The sequence below is a fragment of the Elgaria multicarinata genome, chromosome 3, assembly GCF_023053635.1.
Source record: "Elgaria multicarinata webbii isolate HBS135686 ecotype San Diego chromosome 3, rElgMul1.1.pri, whole genome shotgun sequence".
Classification (NCBI taxonomy): Eukaryota; Metazoa; Chordata; class Lepidosauria; order Squamata; family Anguidae; genus Elgaria; species Elgaria multicarinata.
In genome coordinates, this window is record NC_086173.1 from 95,988,138 (window position 1) to 96,001,319 (window position 13,182).

Sequence of the window (13,182 nt, forward strand, 5' to 3'; positions counted from 1 at the left end):
TTAGGTGAGGAAAGAATCCTGCCTGAAACCCTGAAGAGCTGTAGCTAGTCAGATAATACTGGACCCGACGGACGAAGCGTCTCAGCATAGGGCAGTTTCCTATGTTCCTTTGCCTGAAGTTGAGCCACAATGGAGGCTAAAATGATTCCCTGTCCCGGTTTAGTTCAAGTGATCCAAAGGGAGACTCCATGGCCAGAACTAGATCATTACATTTTACTGGAAGTTTCCCTGATCGATCCCAATGTAAGTCAGATCCACATCAGTTGCTTCCGTGTCTGAAACTTGCCAGCAGGCTTCTAAAATCCAGCCAGTTGATTTTCTTCCCTTTTTAAAAAATACAAAGCCATTGTGGTGCCCAGAGTTTAGCGCTTGTAAAGGAGCCAGGGCTTCCCCTGGCACTACAGAGTATCGAAAGCTGTCAAATGACATCAATTCCCTGCTTGGGATTCCTGTCACTGTTACCCAATATGGAAATATATATGTGTGTGTGTGTGTGTGTGTATCTCAAAACAAACTGGTTGTCTACACACAGAGAGAGAGAGACAGAGAGACACAGAGACAGAGAGGAGCCAGTAGCAGGCCCTGACAACGCCCCCACCCCCTTCTTCTCAGCCATTACCTAATTGCTAGATACCCTGTTTTTTTTGGGGGGGGGGGTGAGCAGAGTACCCACCAAGTGTGAAGTAGACACTGTTTTGGTTCTCACGCTGGAGCATGATTAATATTAGCCAGGCAGATGGGTGGAGATGACAAGAATAATGAAGTGGCTCATTAGGGGACGCTGCTCGGAAGGTCAAGAGCCGCGACGCTTTGGGTGTGAGGTGGCGGGCGCGAGGGGGTGTGGAGAAGGAGGAATGCCCTGCTTGGGGGGAGGCGCTGGCGGAGAAAGCGCGGGCGGGGGGTGGGGCGGTGTGAAGAGAGGCAGAGACGCGCGCTTGGTTCTCCGCCGGAGGAGGTTCAGCCTGTAGGATCCCGAGCGTGAGGCGGCCCACTCCGTTGGGGAGCGCGAAGAGAGAGACGGGCAGGCGCGTCAGGGTTGGAGCGGAGTGACTGGAGAGGGGATTCAGTGAGGCTGCGGGAAGAGAGGGAGGCGGGCTTTGCGCGCAGGACGGGAGAGCCAGCGAGAGCAGCACCTTCCCGGCTGCCGGCCACGGGCTCGTGGAGCGCCCCGCGGGTGAGTGGGTCCCTCTGGGAGGGGCGAGCGGCGTGGTGCTGAAGGGTCAGCTCCTCGGAGCGCGGAGGAGGGGGACGGGGAGCCGCGGGGATTGGGGGTCTGAGGAATGCCGCTCCTGGGCTGGGGGGCGAGGGCGACCTTCGCGCCGCTGGCTCCTGGAGCGCCTGAGGAGGGAAGGGCGGGCGCGGAGGGGACCTTGCCCGGCGGCGAGCCTTCTCCCCCTTCCCTGCAGGTGGAAAGAACTTCGGGCGCCACGCGCGAGCTCTTGTCCTGGGGAGGGCTGCTGGGCTCTCGGGAGCGGTGCCCGTCTCTCGATCGGTTCTCGGCTGCGGTTGGGTGCCAGCCCGGAATCACGCCCCTGCCAGCGGCGGAGAGAGCTGTCCCAAGTGCTGGATCTGGGCTTTGCCCGCTTAGCGCCGGCTGAGGCGGGGCGCGCGGGGAGCTTGCGCGATCTCTGCCCAGCCTCGGAGGGAGCCGCGGGCGTCCGGCTGCCGCCTCCTCTGCATGTTAATAACTCGGCAGTGCGGATAGCGGCTGGATAATGCGCGGCGCGTGCGGCGGGGAGAGCGAGGGGGCGGCTGCGCGTTCTTCTCCGCCGAGGCCGAGTGGGAGGGATGGACTTCGGGAAGGGGGTGAACTTGGCCGAGGGGTGGGGGTCATATGCAGCTTGCTCAAATACAAGCGAAGTCACACGTACTCACACACGCACGTATTCGCTCAGACCCACAAAGACGCACGTAGTTGACCCGCACGCGGCGGACACGGGACCAGCCCAAGGAGATGCAGACCGTGCCCCACAAGTGGTCTCCTGCACACATATGCCACTCCAACTCCCATGATCCCCTCTGCACCAGCAGTCTGAACAGATACCCTGACCTGCCGCCTCTGGCTAGCCTCACGCGCCTCTCTCTCCACACACCTTACCGGGGTCTCGCTAGGAGTTTCTAGCCAGCCGGCAGGAAAGCCGTGGGACGAAATCGATCAACCACTTGCCTGCCCACGCCCAGCAAAAGCAAGCCCAGTGCGGGATGATCGCTGGAGCGAAATGCTCCCCTGGGCAAACGCGAGGGCGTCCCCTCTTCGCTATGTCCCCGCCGGGCAGAACTGTGTTTGCAATGCAGCCGGACAGCTCTGTCGCGGGGCTAGAGCAAGGGAGCATCAGTGTCTGCTTTAAGGGGGAAAGACCCAGGAAGTTTCCTCTCGGCTTCCCTCTCTCACACACACTCATACTCTCACACAGCTCAGGGAACGGAGAGGAATACGGTGTGGTCGATTGTCGGGCCGCAGATAAGATGTCTTTCGGAAACGTGTGCGCCCCACCTCTTTCTGTCTTACACACTCACACTGGGGGCGGGGGAGGTTGGAGGCAGAGGAGCTGACCCGAGATTTGCAAGTGTGAATGGGCTGCACCCGATGGGTTATATCTAGTGTTAGTCTTGACTTCAGCCCCATTTGCCCAGAGCCTGTTGCAGCTCGCCTTGTCAAAAGAGTCTCTGGGCCCTGTTCTCTGCCTTTTTAAAAGTCTCCTTCTCCCACCCATCCACCCCGTTTAGTATGTTAAGTCTCCTTCTAGTTGTGGATTTTCATCTTCAGCCACTGGCGGAGCTGAAGCAGGCTGGATTTGGGGAGGGGAGGAGTCCTCCCCAATCACTGTCGCAAGTATTGGTCCCTGCCTCCCTTGTCTGACTGCACACCACCCCCCACCCTGGACCGTCTGCTTGAAAACCTGCCCTGCATGTTTCCTCTTGCCTCTCTTTAGCAATGGACCTCCCACCCGCCACTTCAGCTTTGGCTTTAATCACCACCTCTCCCTTCTCACAGCTGGGGCACCTGGGCTAACAGCTCGCATAGTAACTCAGCTCCTATCCCTTCTTTCGGATCTTTAGGAAGCCTGCAGAGAGCTGGGTGGCTGGGCCAGGGCAAACCTGGCAGCAGTCATCCATCCCTAGGTAAGGACTGATGGGTGGTCTTCTGAGTCTTAATGAACTACACCAGATCCCATCACCAGAGAGGTGGATATTCTAACCAACCGAAGAATCCTCTATACCAACCGTCCCCAAGCTTGGAGCTTCCAAATGTGTGGGACTACAACTCCCATCACCCTTAGCCAAAGTTATGCAAGGTGGAAATGATGGGAGTTGCAGTCCAAGACATCTGAAGGGTACCAGCTTGGGGAGGCTGCTCTACATTTTCATATATAACACTTAAAGAACCATCGAGCCTGTTTTTCCCCCCAAAATAAAAAAGGATTTAAGTAATAAATGGCCACCAATCATAAATCTGACTCATCTCTTATTATATTGTCATAGCAATATCAAGCAGAATACCCTACACAAAAGCATTCCGATCTCATACCTCTTCCAGTCTTTACTTGAAAGCCTCCAAGGAAGGAGATGTCAATTTCACAGTCTCTATGGGCTGCTTGTTCCATTTTATTTTACCCATTTTTCCCCCAGCGCATAATCTCCTGCAAAATTTCCTTGCAAAAGAAACATCTCATAAATGCATATCTAATGCAGGCATAATTCCTAAACCATTCCAGCCCCCTCCCTCTCTGTTACATAAAAACACCATTGTTCCACATTGTCTCTATGTGTGCGCACAACCATCTCTATCATACAGCCATCGTGGAGGCATCATACAACACAAATATGTTACATTATGTGTGCAGACAGCTCCAAGGAACATGAACCACACACCACTTCCATCCTGCGCGTCTCAATTATGCACCCCTTATGTTGTCTGGCTTTCAATGCATGTGGACATCCCTTGTGCCTCCAGTATCAACACCTTGCTTCAGGTAAAATAACCTGGTCTCACACATGGTCGTGTGTATTTTGCTTCTCCCATGCATGCTTCCTCACATTTCGTATGGTGCATAATTTACTGGTAGTATATTACTGCTGGTTTTATGGAATGTCACATATCTCCGACTGACTCTGACATACCTTGCACCACTCTCTATAGATGCATGATATATCATTAACTATTATACCAATTGCATGTTGTATTGACACACATCAATAGTTAGTTATACACCCACTTGTTAGCATTCAGTGTAACATGAAAAGTGGTTTTCAGTGCTATGTGATATGCTTTCTGTGCATGCTACGAGGCCCTCTCTCCCTAATGTCTGTATATTTTCTAGGACTGAGCCCTAGCATTAAAAACAGGGTTTGGGACTGAGCCTAGTGAGTCCTGCCTCAGACTAAAAAGTGTGCCTCTGTTTGTTGTTTATGCAATTCATTTGTTCATTTGTTACATTTAGGGCTGTGCATGGAACCCCCGAACCGCTTCGTGGCCCAATCCGGAACTTCCAGATCGGACCCAAACTGCTTTGGATCGATATGATCCTTCCCCACTCTGCTCCGTGGAGTGAGATCCGGAGGGGCAGATCGAGATTTCCCCCCCCCCTACTTACTTGCCTCCACAGTGGACAGCGGAGGCAGATAAGTGCGGAAGTTGGGACAAAATGGGGGCCGAATAAGCCCCCCTCCCCCCCTTACCTGGCTCGGCCATTGTTGCCGCACAGACTACGGCGGTGGTAGAGCCAGGTAATCCCCCTCCCCCTCCACTTACCTGCCTCTGGCGCGGTCCGACACCAGCTTCAACTGAGGCCCAGGCTTCAACTGAAGCCGGCACCAGACCACAATGGACACAGGTAAGCCCCCCTCTCCTCTTACCTGGCTCTGCCACCATTGCTGCATGGACTGCGGAGGCAGAGCCAGGTAAACCCCCTTCCCCCCCACTTACCTGCCTCTGTCGCGGTCCAGCACAGGCTTCAACTGCTATGGACCATGATGGACACAGGTAAGCCCCCCTCCCCCCTGCCCCCTTACCTGGCTCTGCCACCGTCGCCACACGGACTGTGGCGGCGGTGCCAGGTGAGCCCCCCACTTACCTGCGTTCGGAGCTCCCAATGGAGATGAACCGCTTCACCTCGATCCACAGCTCTCCTGACCCAATTCGGATCCGCCTTTGGCAGAGGCAAATCGGGCCGCTCCGCTCCCGCTTCTACGACCTGAAACAGAGCGGAGCACAGCCCTAGTTACATTTATATCCTGCCTTTTCCTCCAAGGAGCCCATGGTGGCAAACGTGATTCTCCTTTTTTCCATTTTATCCTCACAACCACCTTGGGAGGTAGGTTAAGCTGAGAGTCAGTGAATGGCCCTAAGTCACCCAGTGAGTTTCACCCACCCAACTCTCTCTCTCAGACCCACAAACACACCCCATATATTTGATCAGGTATATCTGCTAAACACAACATAAACTTTCTTGGTTCCTCATCCACCCTTTAGGCACCTCTTACATGCATCCCCTACATACAGTTCTTTCACATCCTGCCACCTGTCATAAGCACACATTATCGTTTCAGCACACCTTACTGTATGCTTGTCTCCCAAACAATAAATGTTGCATGTTTATGTCATAGAGACTTATCTTAAAGCCAAGAGAGAGTTTGTGGGAGAGCCACAAACACTACTCAATATTTGGTTGGATCGCTCTTTCCAGAAGGAGGAGGAGGAGCCTGTGCCTAGGTCCAGCTGGGTCAAGAATTCCTTTTACGATTCTGCCCATGCTGTTAATGAGAAGGGCAAATAGGGAGCCACTGAGCTGCAAGGCAAGGTGCCTTTCTGGCTGGTGGAATGCACCTGCTCATTTTGTTCTTGTGAAATCTGTTAGGTGTTGGCACACTGATCTTTCTTTGTGCTGGTTTGACATTTGTAGTCTACCTTAGTCCTTATTGGCCTTCTTTGTAACCTTTTTACTGCACTGGTACAGTGCAGTGTAAGATGCGGCTGTGCCAGGTAACCCCAAACCTTCTTAACATTGTGCCAGAAGTCCAAACCTACATAGCTTTTTTGGCTTGGGCTCTTCCTAGAACGCTGGAATGGAAGATCCCTTAAGAAACCTGGGCAGGTGCTGAAGGATGATGCCATCCATGGCTCCTTTGGGATTAGCAATTAGACCCAGGCCACTCCACAGCTGGCATCCAAATGGAATCTCTCTCACACACCCATACATACACAGTCTGTGCACTGTGCAGAGAGCTGAGATGGTGGACCTCACTCTTTCAAGCCCAATTTGGTTCAGTCGGGATTGGATAAAGCATGATTGTCACGGGTTGTGTGAAAAGGCAGATTTCCCAGGTATCCAGGATTTCCGATTTTTGAAGGGTTGCTCCTCTTGGCCCATCACACATGTGGTGGCTGATAGAAATGCACATGAAATAGTTCAGAGATTGGTTGTCTGCCCAGGATGAGCTGGTCAAGTGCAAGCTTCATAGAATTTGATGTTACTTTTAAATGTCGCTGAAAGTTACTCTCAATAGGGACAGGGGCAGGGAGCCAATGTCGTTAGCAACTGCATGATAATTTCCACCCATCACCATTTGCCTGGGGGCCACGTGAATTTACCCACAGCCCACTCAATCAAATTCACCTTCACGTACCTTCTCTCCCTAATTTTTAGTGGAGTTGGGAGTGGCCTTTACCCAAGCATGGCACGTACATGGGAGAAAGTGTGTGCGTCGGGGGGGGGGGGGACTTTGGAGGCAGTGGAGCAACCCTCAGCAGAGGGTGAGAAAGAGAGGAACTCTTCCTCCACCAAATGTGGAGGAAGAAGAGAGCTCGCCGAGTGCGGTTGAGAGAATTGGTGTGGGAGAAATTGGATGTGTGTGTCTCTATATGTGTCCGTTTTGTACAAGAATGCCTGCACATATGGCTGTTGCTAGACTGTGTGTGAGTGGGTGGAAGAGAGGGAACTGCATTGTTGGAAATGAACAAAAATGTATATTTGAGGCACAGTGAGTGTGTGTGTGTGTGTGTGTGTGTGTGTGTGTGTGAGAGAGAGAGAGAGAGAGAGAGAGAGAGAGAGAGAGAGAGAAGCAGCATGTGTCTGTAAGAGAGACAACACTGTCCTTGGGTTATAATATAGCCTCCACACAATAAAGAGAATGTAGATTTGATGCAGAGAATGTGTTCTTATTGGGGGGGTTTGTTTTTACAACTAAAGGCCTTGATGTTTTCCCATGTAGCTTCACTTACTCCCTTGTCTGAAAAACCATGAGCACATCATTACTTGCCAAGTGTGGCACAAGTATGCTTTTGCCACAAAACCGATATACATAGTTATCTCCTGATAGACATCATTGCAGCAAAATCAATGCGCTCACCCCACTTCTCAAGCATTCCCGTGCATATTAATTGCCATGGGCCCTGAGGGCCAAATGAGACATGACGTTAAATCTTTGCATTTAATGTGCAGTGTTTTAAAAAATGCAAATAGCGTAAGTGAGAAACGGAAGCTGATAATTATTGCAGGAGTCTGAGCAGGGGGCGGGGGCTAACCATTTCCTCCCCTGCTGCAGTCCTGAGGAAAATCCTTCCTATGATTTGCTTGTCGGGGGGTTGAGGGGGATCCATCACCAGCACCAAAGAAAGCTTTTCTCTCGATGTAAATTGTAGCTGAAGATGACGGATTTTCATCACAACTGCAGCAGAGGAGAAAGGGTTAAATCCCGCCTCCACTCCTCCTGCGGTTCCAATAGTGATCACCACCCCCAGCTAATGCTATTTGTATTTTTAAATCCCCCCCCCAAAAAAATGCACACCTCACATCTAGTTTTAGCCTGAGACTTTGGTTATCTCTAGACACAACTTTGTGGGAGGTTATAAGGCAGGGAAGGGAAGTAGCAACGTCAATAGCCAGGGATGATGAGAGTAGTACAGCAACAACTACTGGCGGGCCACTGGTTCTGCACCCTCATTCTAAGGGAAAGTGAATTGCCTGTGCATCTATACATACATGAGTGTGTGTGTGTGTGTGTGTGTGTGTGTGTGTGTGTGTGTGTGTGTTTGTGCGCAAGAGGGTGGGGGAGCATAGATGTTTGTGTATTGAGCAGAGCAGTGCAAATAAAGAGCACCACCAGACAAGCATTTTATTGCATGCTCCTTCTGCTGCCCCTTACGCCTGGAACGCTCTTCCAGAACATTTGAGAACTACAAGTTCAATCGCAGCTTTTAAAGCTCAGCTAAAAACTTTTCTTTTTCCTAAAGCTTTTAAAACTTGATGTTGTGCAGACTTTATACTGTTAGTTTTACCCTACCCTGTGCCTGTTTACCCTACCCTGTGCCTGTTTGCATTCTCTTCCCCTCCTTATTGTTTTATTATGGTTTTATTAGAATGTAAGCCTATGCAGCAGGGTCCTGCTATTTACTGTTTTACTCTGTACAGCACCATGTACATTGATGGTGCTATATAAATAATAATAATAATAATAATAATAATAATAATAATAATGATGATGCTCACTGCTGGGCACTCACAGATTTTCACAGTTCCCTCTCACAATTCCATTTGCCTCCCATGCTCCTCTCACCCCTTCTGGCCTTTTTCGCAGCACAAAAAAACACCCAGAAAGTCCGATATATTTTCTCCATGCAAAATAAAAGCACCCTTCTGTCTCATGTATTGCTGTCCTTCTGCTATGTGATGCTGACAAAAGAGGAGGGTGGGGTGGTTATCCTCCAGCTTACTGAGTCAGTGGAACAGACTTTTGCTGCTCCAACCTCACCTTCGTTGCCTGCAGAAATGACGCCCAACCGATTAAATGCTGAATTGGTAAAACCCTAGACAACAAAACCAGAGCGGGGGGGGGGGGGGAGAGAGACAACCAAATCCATCACCCAACAAGAACCAATGGGCTGGAGGGAGAAAGAGAAGGGGTGAGGTGGGGTGGCCAAGATAACAGGAGAGCAAACAACAGCAGCAATCGTGAAAAGGACCTGTGCTTGCCATACTAATGAAATGGAGGTCAAAATTGCAGTTGCATACCAGGAAAAAAAGAAGGTGTGGTGGAGCCCAAAGAGCACAGTGGCACTAATTTCTGGATGTGTCTGTGACAGACATTAGAGTGGGAAGATCTCTGTCCTGGGGCCAGGGAAATTGGCATTCCTGCCCGCTCTGCATAGGGGTTACGCTGCCACCATCCCACGCATGGCACAAGCTATTAGCTTCACAGATGGGGCTCCATATGGCACTCTGTTGACTTGTTTGTTTGTTTGTTTGTTTGTTTAAAACCTATACCATACCATTCTTTTGCATCTGTCTGAAATGTTATTTCTGCTTGTGTCCAAGAAGTCAAAATGCTCAGAGCTAGATGGGAAGTTGTGATGATGGGGAAATTGTTCAATCCCACATGATCCATTGCTATGACTGTGATGACCAGCCATTGCACCTCAATCCCTACTTGCGCCTAAGAATGTGTAACTATCTCATTCCCCTTCATGCCCAATATGAAGTATCAGCAGGGAAAGTGCCTGTTTGGTTTGATCAGCCTTCCCCAACCTAGCGCCTCCCTCCAGATGTGTTGGACTGCAGCTCCCATCATTTCCAGCTAGAATGCCCTACGTATCTGGAGGCACCAGGCTGGGAAAGGCTGGGTTAAAGAGAGGGGTGGAATTCTTCCTGGGAGATTCTGGGCTCAACACTGAGTTTAGCAGTCAGGTGCCCCCTTTTGGATGCGGTTCTCTCCCAGCCCCAGTTTCCCATATGTAAATTGGGGGTGCTTGCAGCTTACAAATGTAAGGAGAAACGTGGCAAGGATTGTAAAGCACTAAAACACACTAAAAGTGGTGATGATGATGGTGGTGGTGGTGATGGTATCTCTTGTCTACTAAAGCTCATGGCATATGAAATCAGAACAGCATGGTTTATGGTCTTTCTGCTACTTCTCTCCTTTTATTAGCTACTGTATTCTTTCCATTACTACAGCTCTTTTTGGGCATAGTGATACGAGAGATGGGAAAGTTGCCTTGCAGTCTAGCTTCTTTATCTATTTTCTTCCTGGAACATTGTTCCACAAAAAAAACCACCCACATAGGAATAAAGAAAGCTTCTTTATATGGGTCAGACCTTTGGTCCATCTAGCTCAGTACTGTCACTTGGCAGCAATGGCTTTCCAGGGTTTCAGCAGAGTTTTTTCCAGCCCTGCCTGGAGATACTGGGGGACTGAATCTAGGACCTTCTGCATGCAAGGAAGGTGCTCCACCATCAAGCTACAGCCTCTCCCCTTCTTATTTCTACAGGAGGAACCTCATTTCCACAACAAGACCAGACAGTTTGAAATCTAGCTAACGCCTTGACTGTTTGACTCTGTTTCTCTTTGGGGAGAAAAAAACAGAGATGAGCCAAACTAACCTTGACGGATTTATCAAAGCATTGCCTGGGGCAGAGCAGGGCTTGGGACACATGAAACTGCAGAATGGTTCTGTGTGACTCAAAAGCTCCGGCATTTTTTTTTTTTTTTTTTGCAATGCTAGTCTAATAAAAGATAGCACCTAACATGGGCTGTGTTTTTCCCCTTCAACAATGCATTGTTAATTGCTTTATAATTAACTTTTATTTTCGTTATCGCTCTCCCTTTTATATATATGATTTTATATATATATAAATCACAAGATGAAAATCTACTGGAGGATTGGGGTGGGGGGGGGCTCTTTTATCCCGCCAGATGGTCTGTAGGCTCGAAACGCTATCACCCAGTTTTATTTGGCATTGGTGGGCAGTTGGGATGGATGAGCTCATAGGCCTTCTCCATCTCCAACGGCTCTGATGCCTCTGCTTATTATTATTGCGAACATTTATCTTGCCTATTTCTCGATGGGAATTTTCCAACGGGCCTCATTTTCCAAGCCTCATTTACCAAGAAGCCGACTCACATTGCTCACACTGTGCCTGCTTCGCAGTGGAGAAACCACACCACTTTCAGATCCCCTCCTGCCTTCTTATAGCATAATTAATGTTTCCAAAGAGGGTGATCCTAAAAGAAATTAAGGCGCAATGGCCAGTGTGCTTAAGTCTATTTAAATGAATGGAACTCATCACAATAATAAGGGAGCATGAGGATACCGCTGAATAACTCCACTACCCTTAATGTTAACATTGAGTGCGTAAGGAATTTCCCACCCCCACCCGTAAAAGTTGCCACATCCCATTCAGACGATTTTCCTTCCCCTTGGACTGACTCAGTCCCATAGCATAAAATCGGACAGATTGATGGGGGAGAGATGCCAACGGGCAACAAATGCTTCTTCCACGATGGACCTTGAAAGCCCATAGGGAGGAGAGAGCTGGGGTTTAGTGCAAAGAAGAAACATGCCTCTTGTCCTGCTAACAGCTATTATCGCCTGCAACGTGGACCTCAGCAGTTTTCTCTGCCTTGCCAGAATGAACTTAATTATATAGAAACAACAGGGGCTAATTTATGTGAGACAGGGCAGGATCAGTCAAGTGGGGGGATGCTGCCTGATTGGCCGACAGCAGGAAAAAGCACACACATGCCCAACGTGATAGGAGGAGAGAGGTTCTTCTTTTTCCATTTCAGAGGCATGCTTGCACACGGTTCGAGACAGGCAGAGTCCTCACCTCTGCACGCCTCAGCAATTACAGACCTAGATAGGTTTGAGTGACTTGTTGGCACAGTATCACAGAGACAGGGTAGTTGCTGCAGCAACCCATGACTGGCAGTGCAACAAGCTGTGGGGAATCTCCCAACAATTCCACGTAGGGATCTGCTTTTTGTGATTAGGGCAAATGAGCCACTTCCAGCTCAGATTTTTTGGTTTCCCCAACAGGTCAGTGTTTGTGACTGGTGTCATGCAAGTTTTGGAGTAATATTAAACTCTTAATTGCCCTGCCTGACAAAGATATCTCTGTGTTAGCTGGAACGTTTTCATACTTCTTTGCGAAAGGAAGCTGGCACAGTTGCCAAAGGAAGCTGGGTTGCACTCTCCCTAAAGGATTGGGTCCGTAGTTTGGGGGTGCTCATGGATCCAGAACTGTCACTTGAGGCACAGGTGAACTCAGTGGCAAAGAGCACCTTTTTTCAGCTTAGGTTGATATACCAACTACGCCCTTATCTGGACAGAGATAGCCTAGCTACAGTTATCCATGCTCTGATAACCTCTTGTTTGGATTACTGCAATGCATTATACGTGGGGCTGCCTTTGAAAACGGTCCGGAAGCTTCAGCTGGTACAAAACAGGGCAGCCCATTTACTAACAGGGACTGGCCGGTGAGATCACATTACGCCAGTCCTTTTACAACTTCGTTGGCTGCCAGTCCAGGTCCGGGCCTGATTCAAATTGCTGGTATTGACATTTAAAGCCCTAAATGGTTTGGGGCCAGGTTATTTGAAGGAACGCCTCCTCCCATATGTACCTGCCCGGACCTTAAGATCATCTTCAGGGGCCCTTCTCCGTGAGCCCCTGCCAAAGGAAGTGAGGCAGGTGGCTACTAGGAGGAGGGCTTTCTCCACTGTGACACCCCGGTTGTGGAATGAGCTCCCCAGAGAGGTCCGCCTGGCGCCTACACTGTACTGCTTTCATTGCCAGCTCAAGACCTTTTTATTCTCTCAGTATTTTAACACTTAATTTTAACTTAAATTTAAATTTTACTGTTCTAACTCTGTATTTTAATCTTGTATCAATTTTGCTGCATGGTTTTAATCCTGGTTGTGCTTTTTATAGTGTATTTTGTATTTGTGCTTTTAACATGTTGGTTGTTTTATTGTGGTTTTAATTTTTGTGAACCGCCCAGAGAGCTTCGGCTATTGGGCGGTATAAAAATATAATAAATAAATAAATAAATAATAGATCAGTACATAAAAACATAAGGAGCCCTACTGGAGCAGACCAAGGGTCCATCTAGTCCAGCACTCTGTCCACATAGCAGCCAACCAGCTGTTGACCAGGGACCCACAAGCAGGACACGGTGCAATCTATAGTTCATAGATCAGTCTATTGATCAGTGTATATCCATGTTATACCTCTTATTGTTGAAAGCTGCTGTCATTTTTCTGGGAATGGAAATCCATCTCCAAGATTTGAGTGGCACACAAGTGCTGAATATCCATTTGAATTCTTTGTAGTCTTTTGAAATCACCACTCCATAGCAATATCATTAGAGTATAATCTGATGATGTGAATACCGAATCATATGACAT

General features: G+C 49.2%; 1 protein-coding gene across 3 annotated transcripts in view; it reads left to right on the forward strand.

Moving 5' to 3' along the window:
• Nucleotides 1–13,182, forward strand: part of CPLX2 (complexin 2) — a 126,267-nt gene that overhangs the window by 91,454 nt on the left and 21,631 nt on the right. Inside the window, exon 1 of one of the 3 annotated variants that reach the window (XM_063120957.1) lies at nucleotides 1,095–1,174. The exons of the other annotated variants lie outside the window; for them this stretch is intronic. The gene's annotated coding sequence lies outside the window, so the exon portion shown is untranslated. Of the gene's footprint in view, nucleotides 1–1,094; nucleotides 1,175–13,182 lie in introns of those variants that run through there. 3 annotated transcript variants of the gene reach the window in all.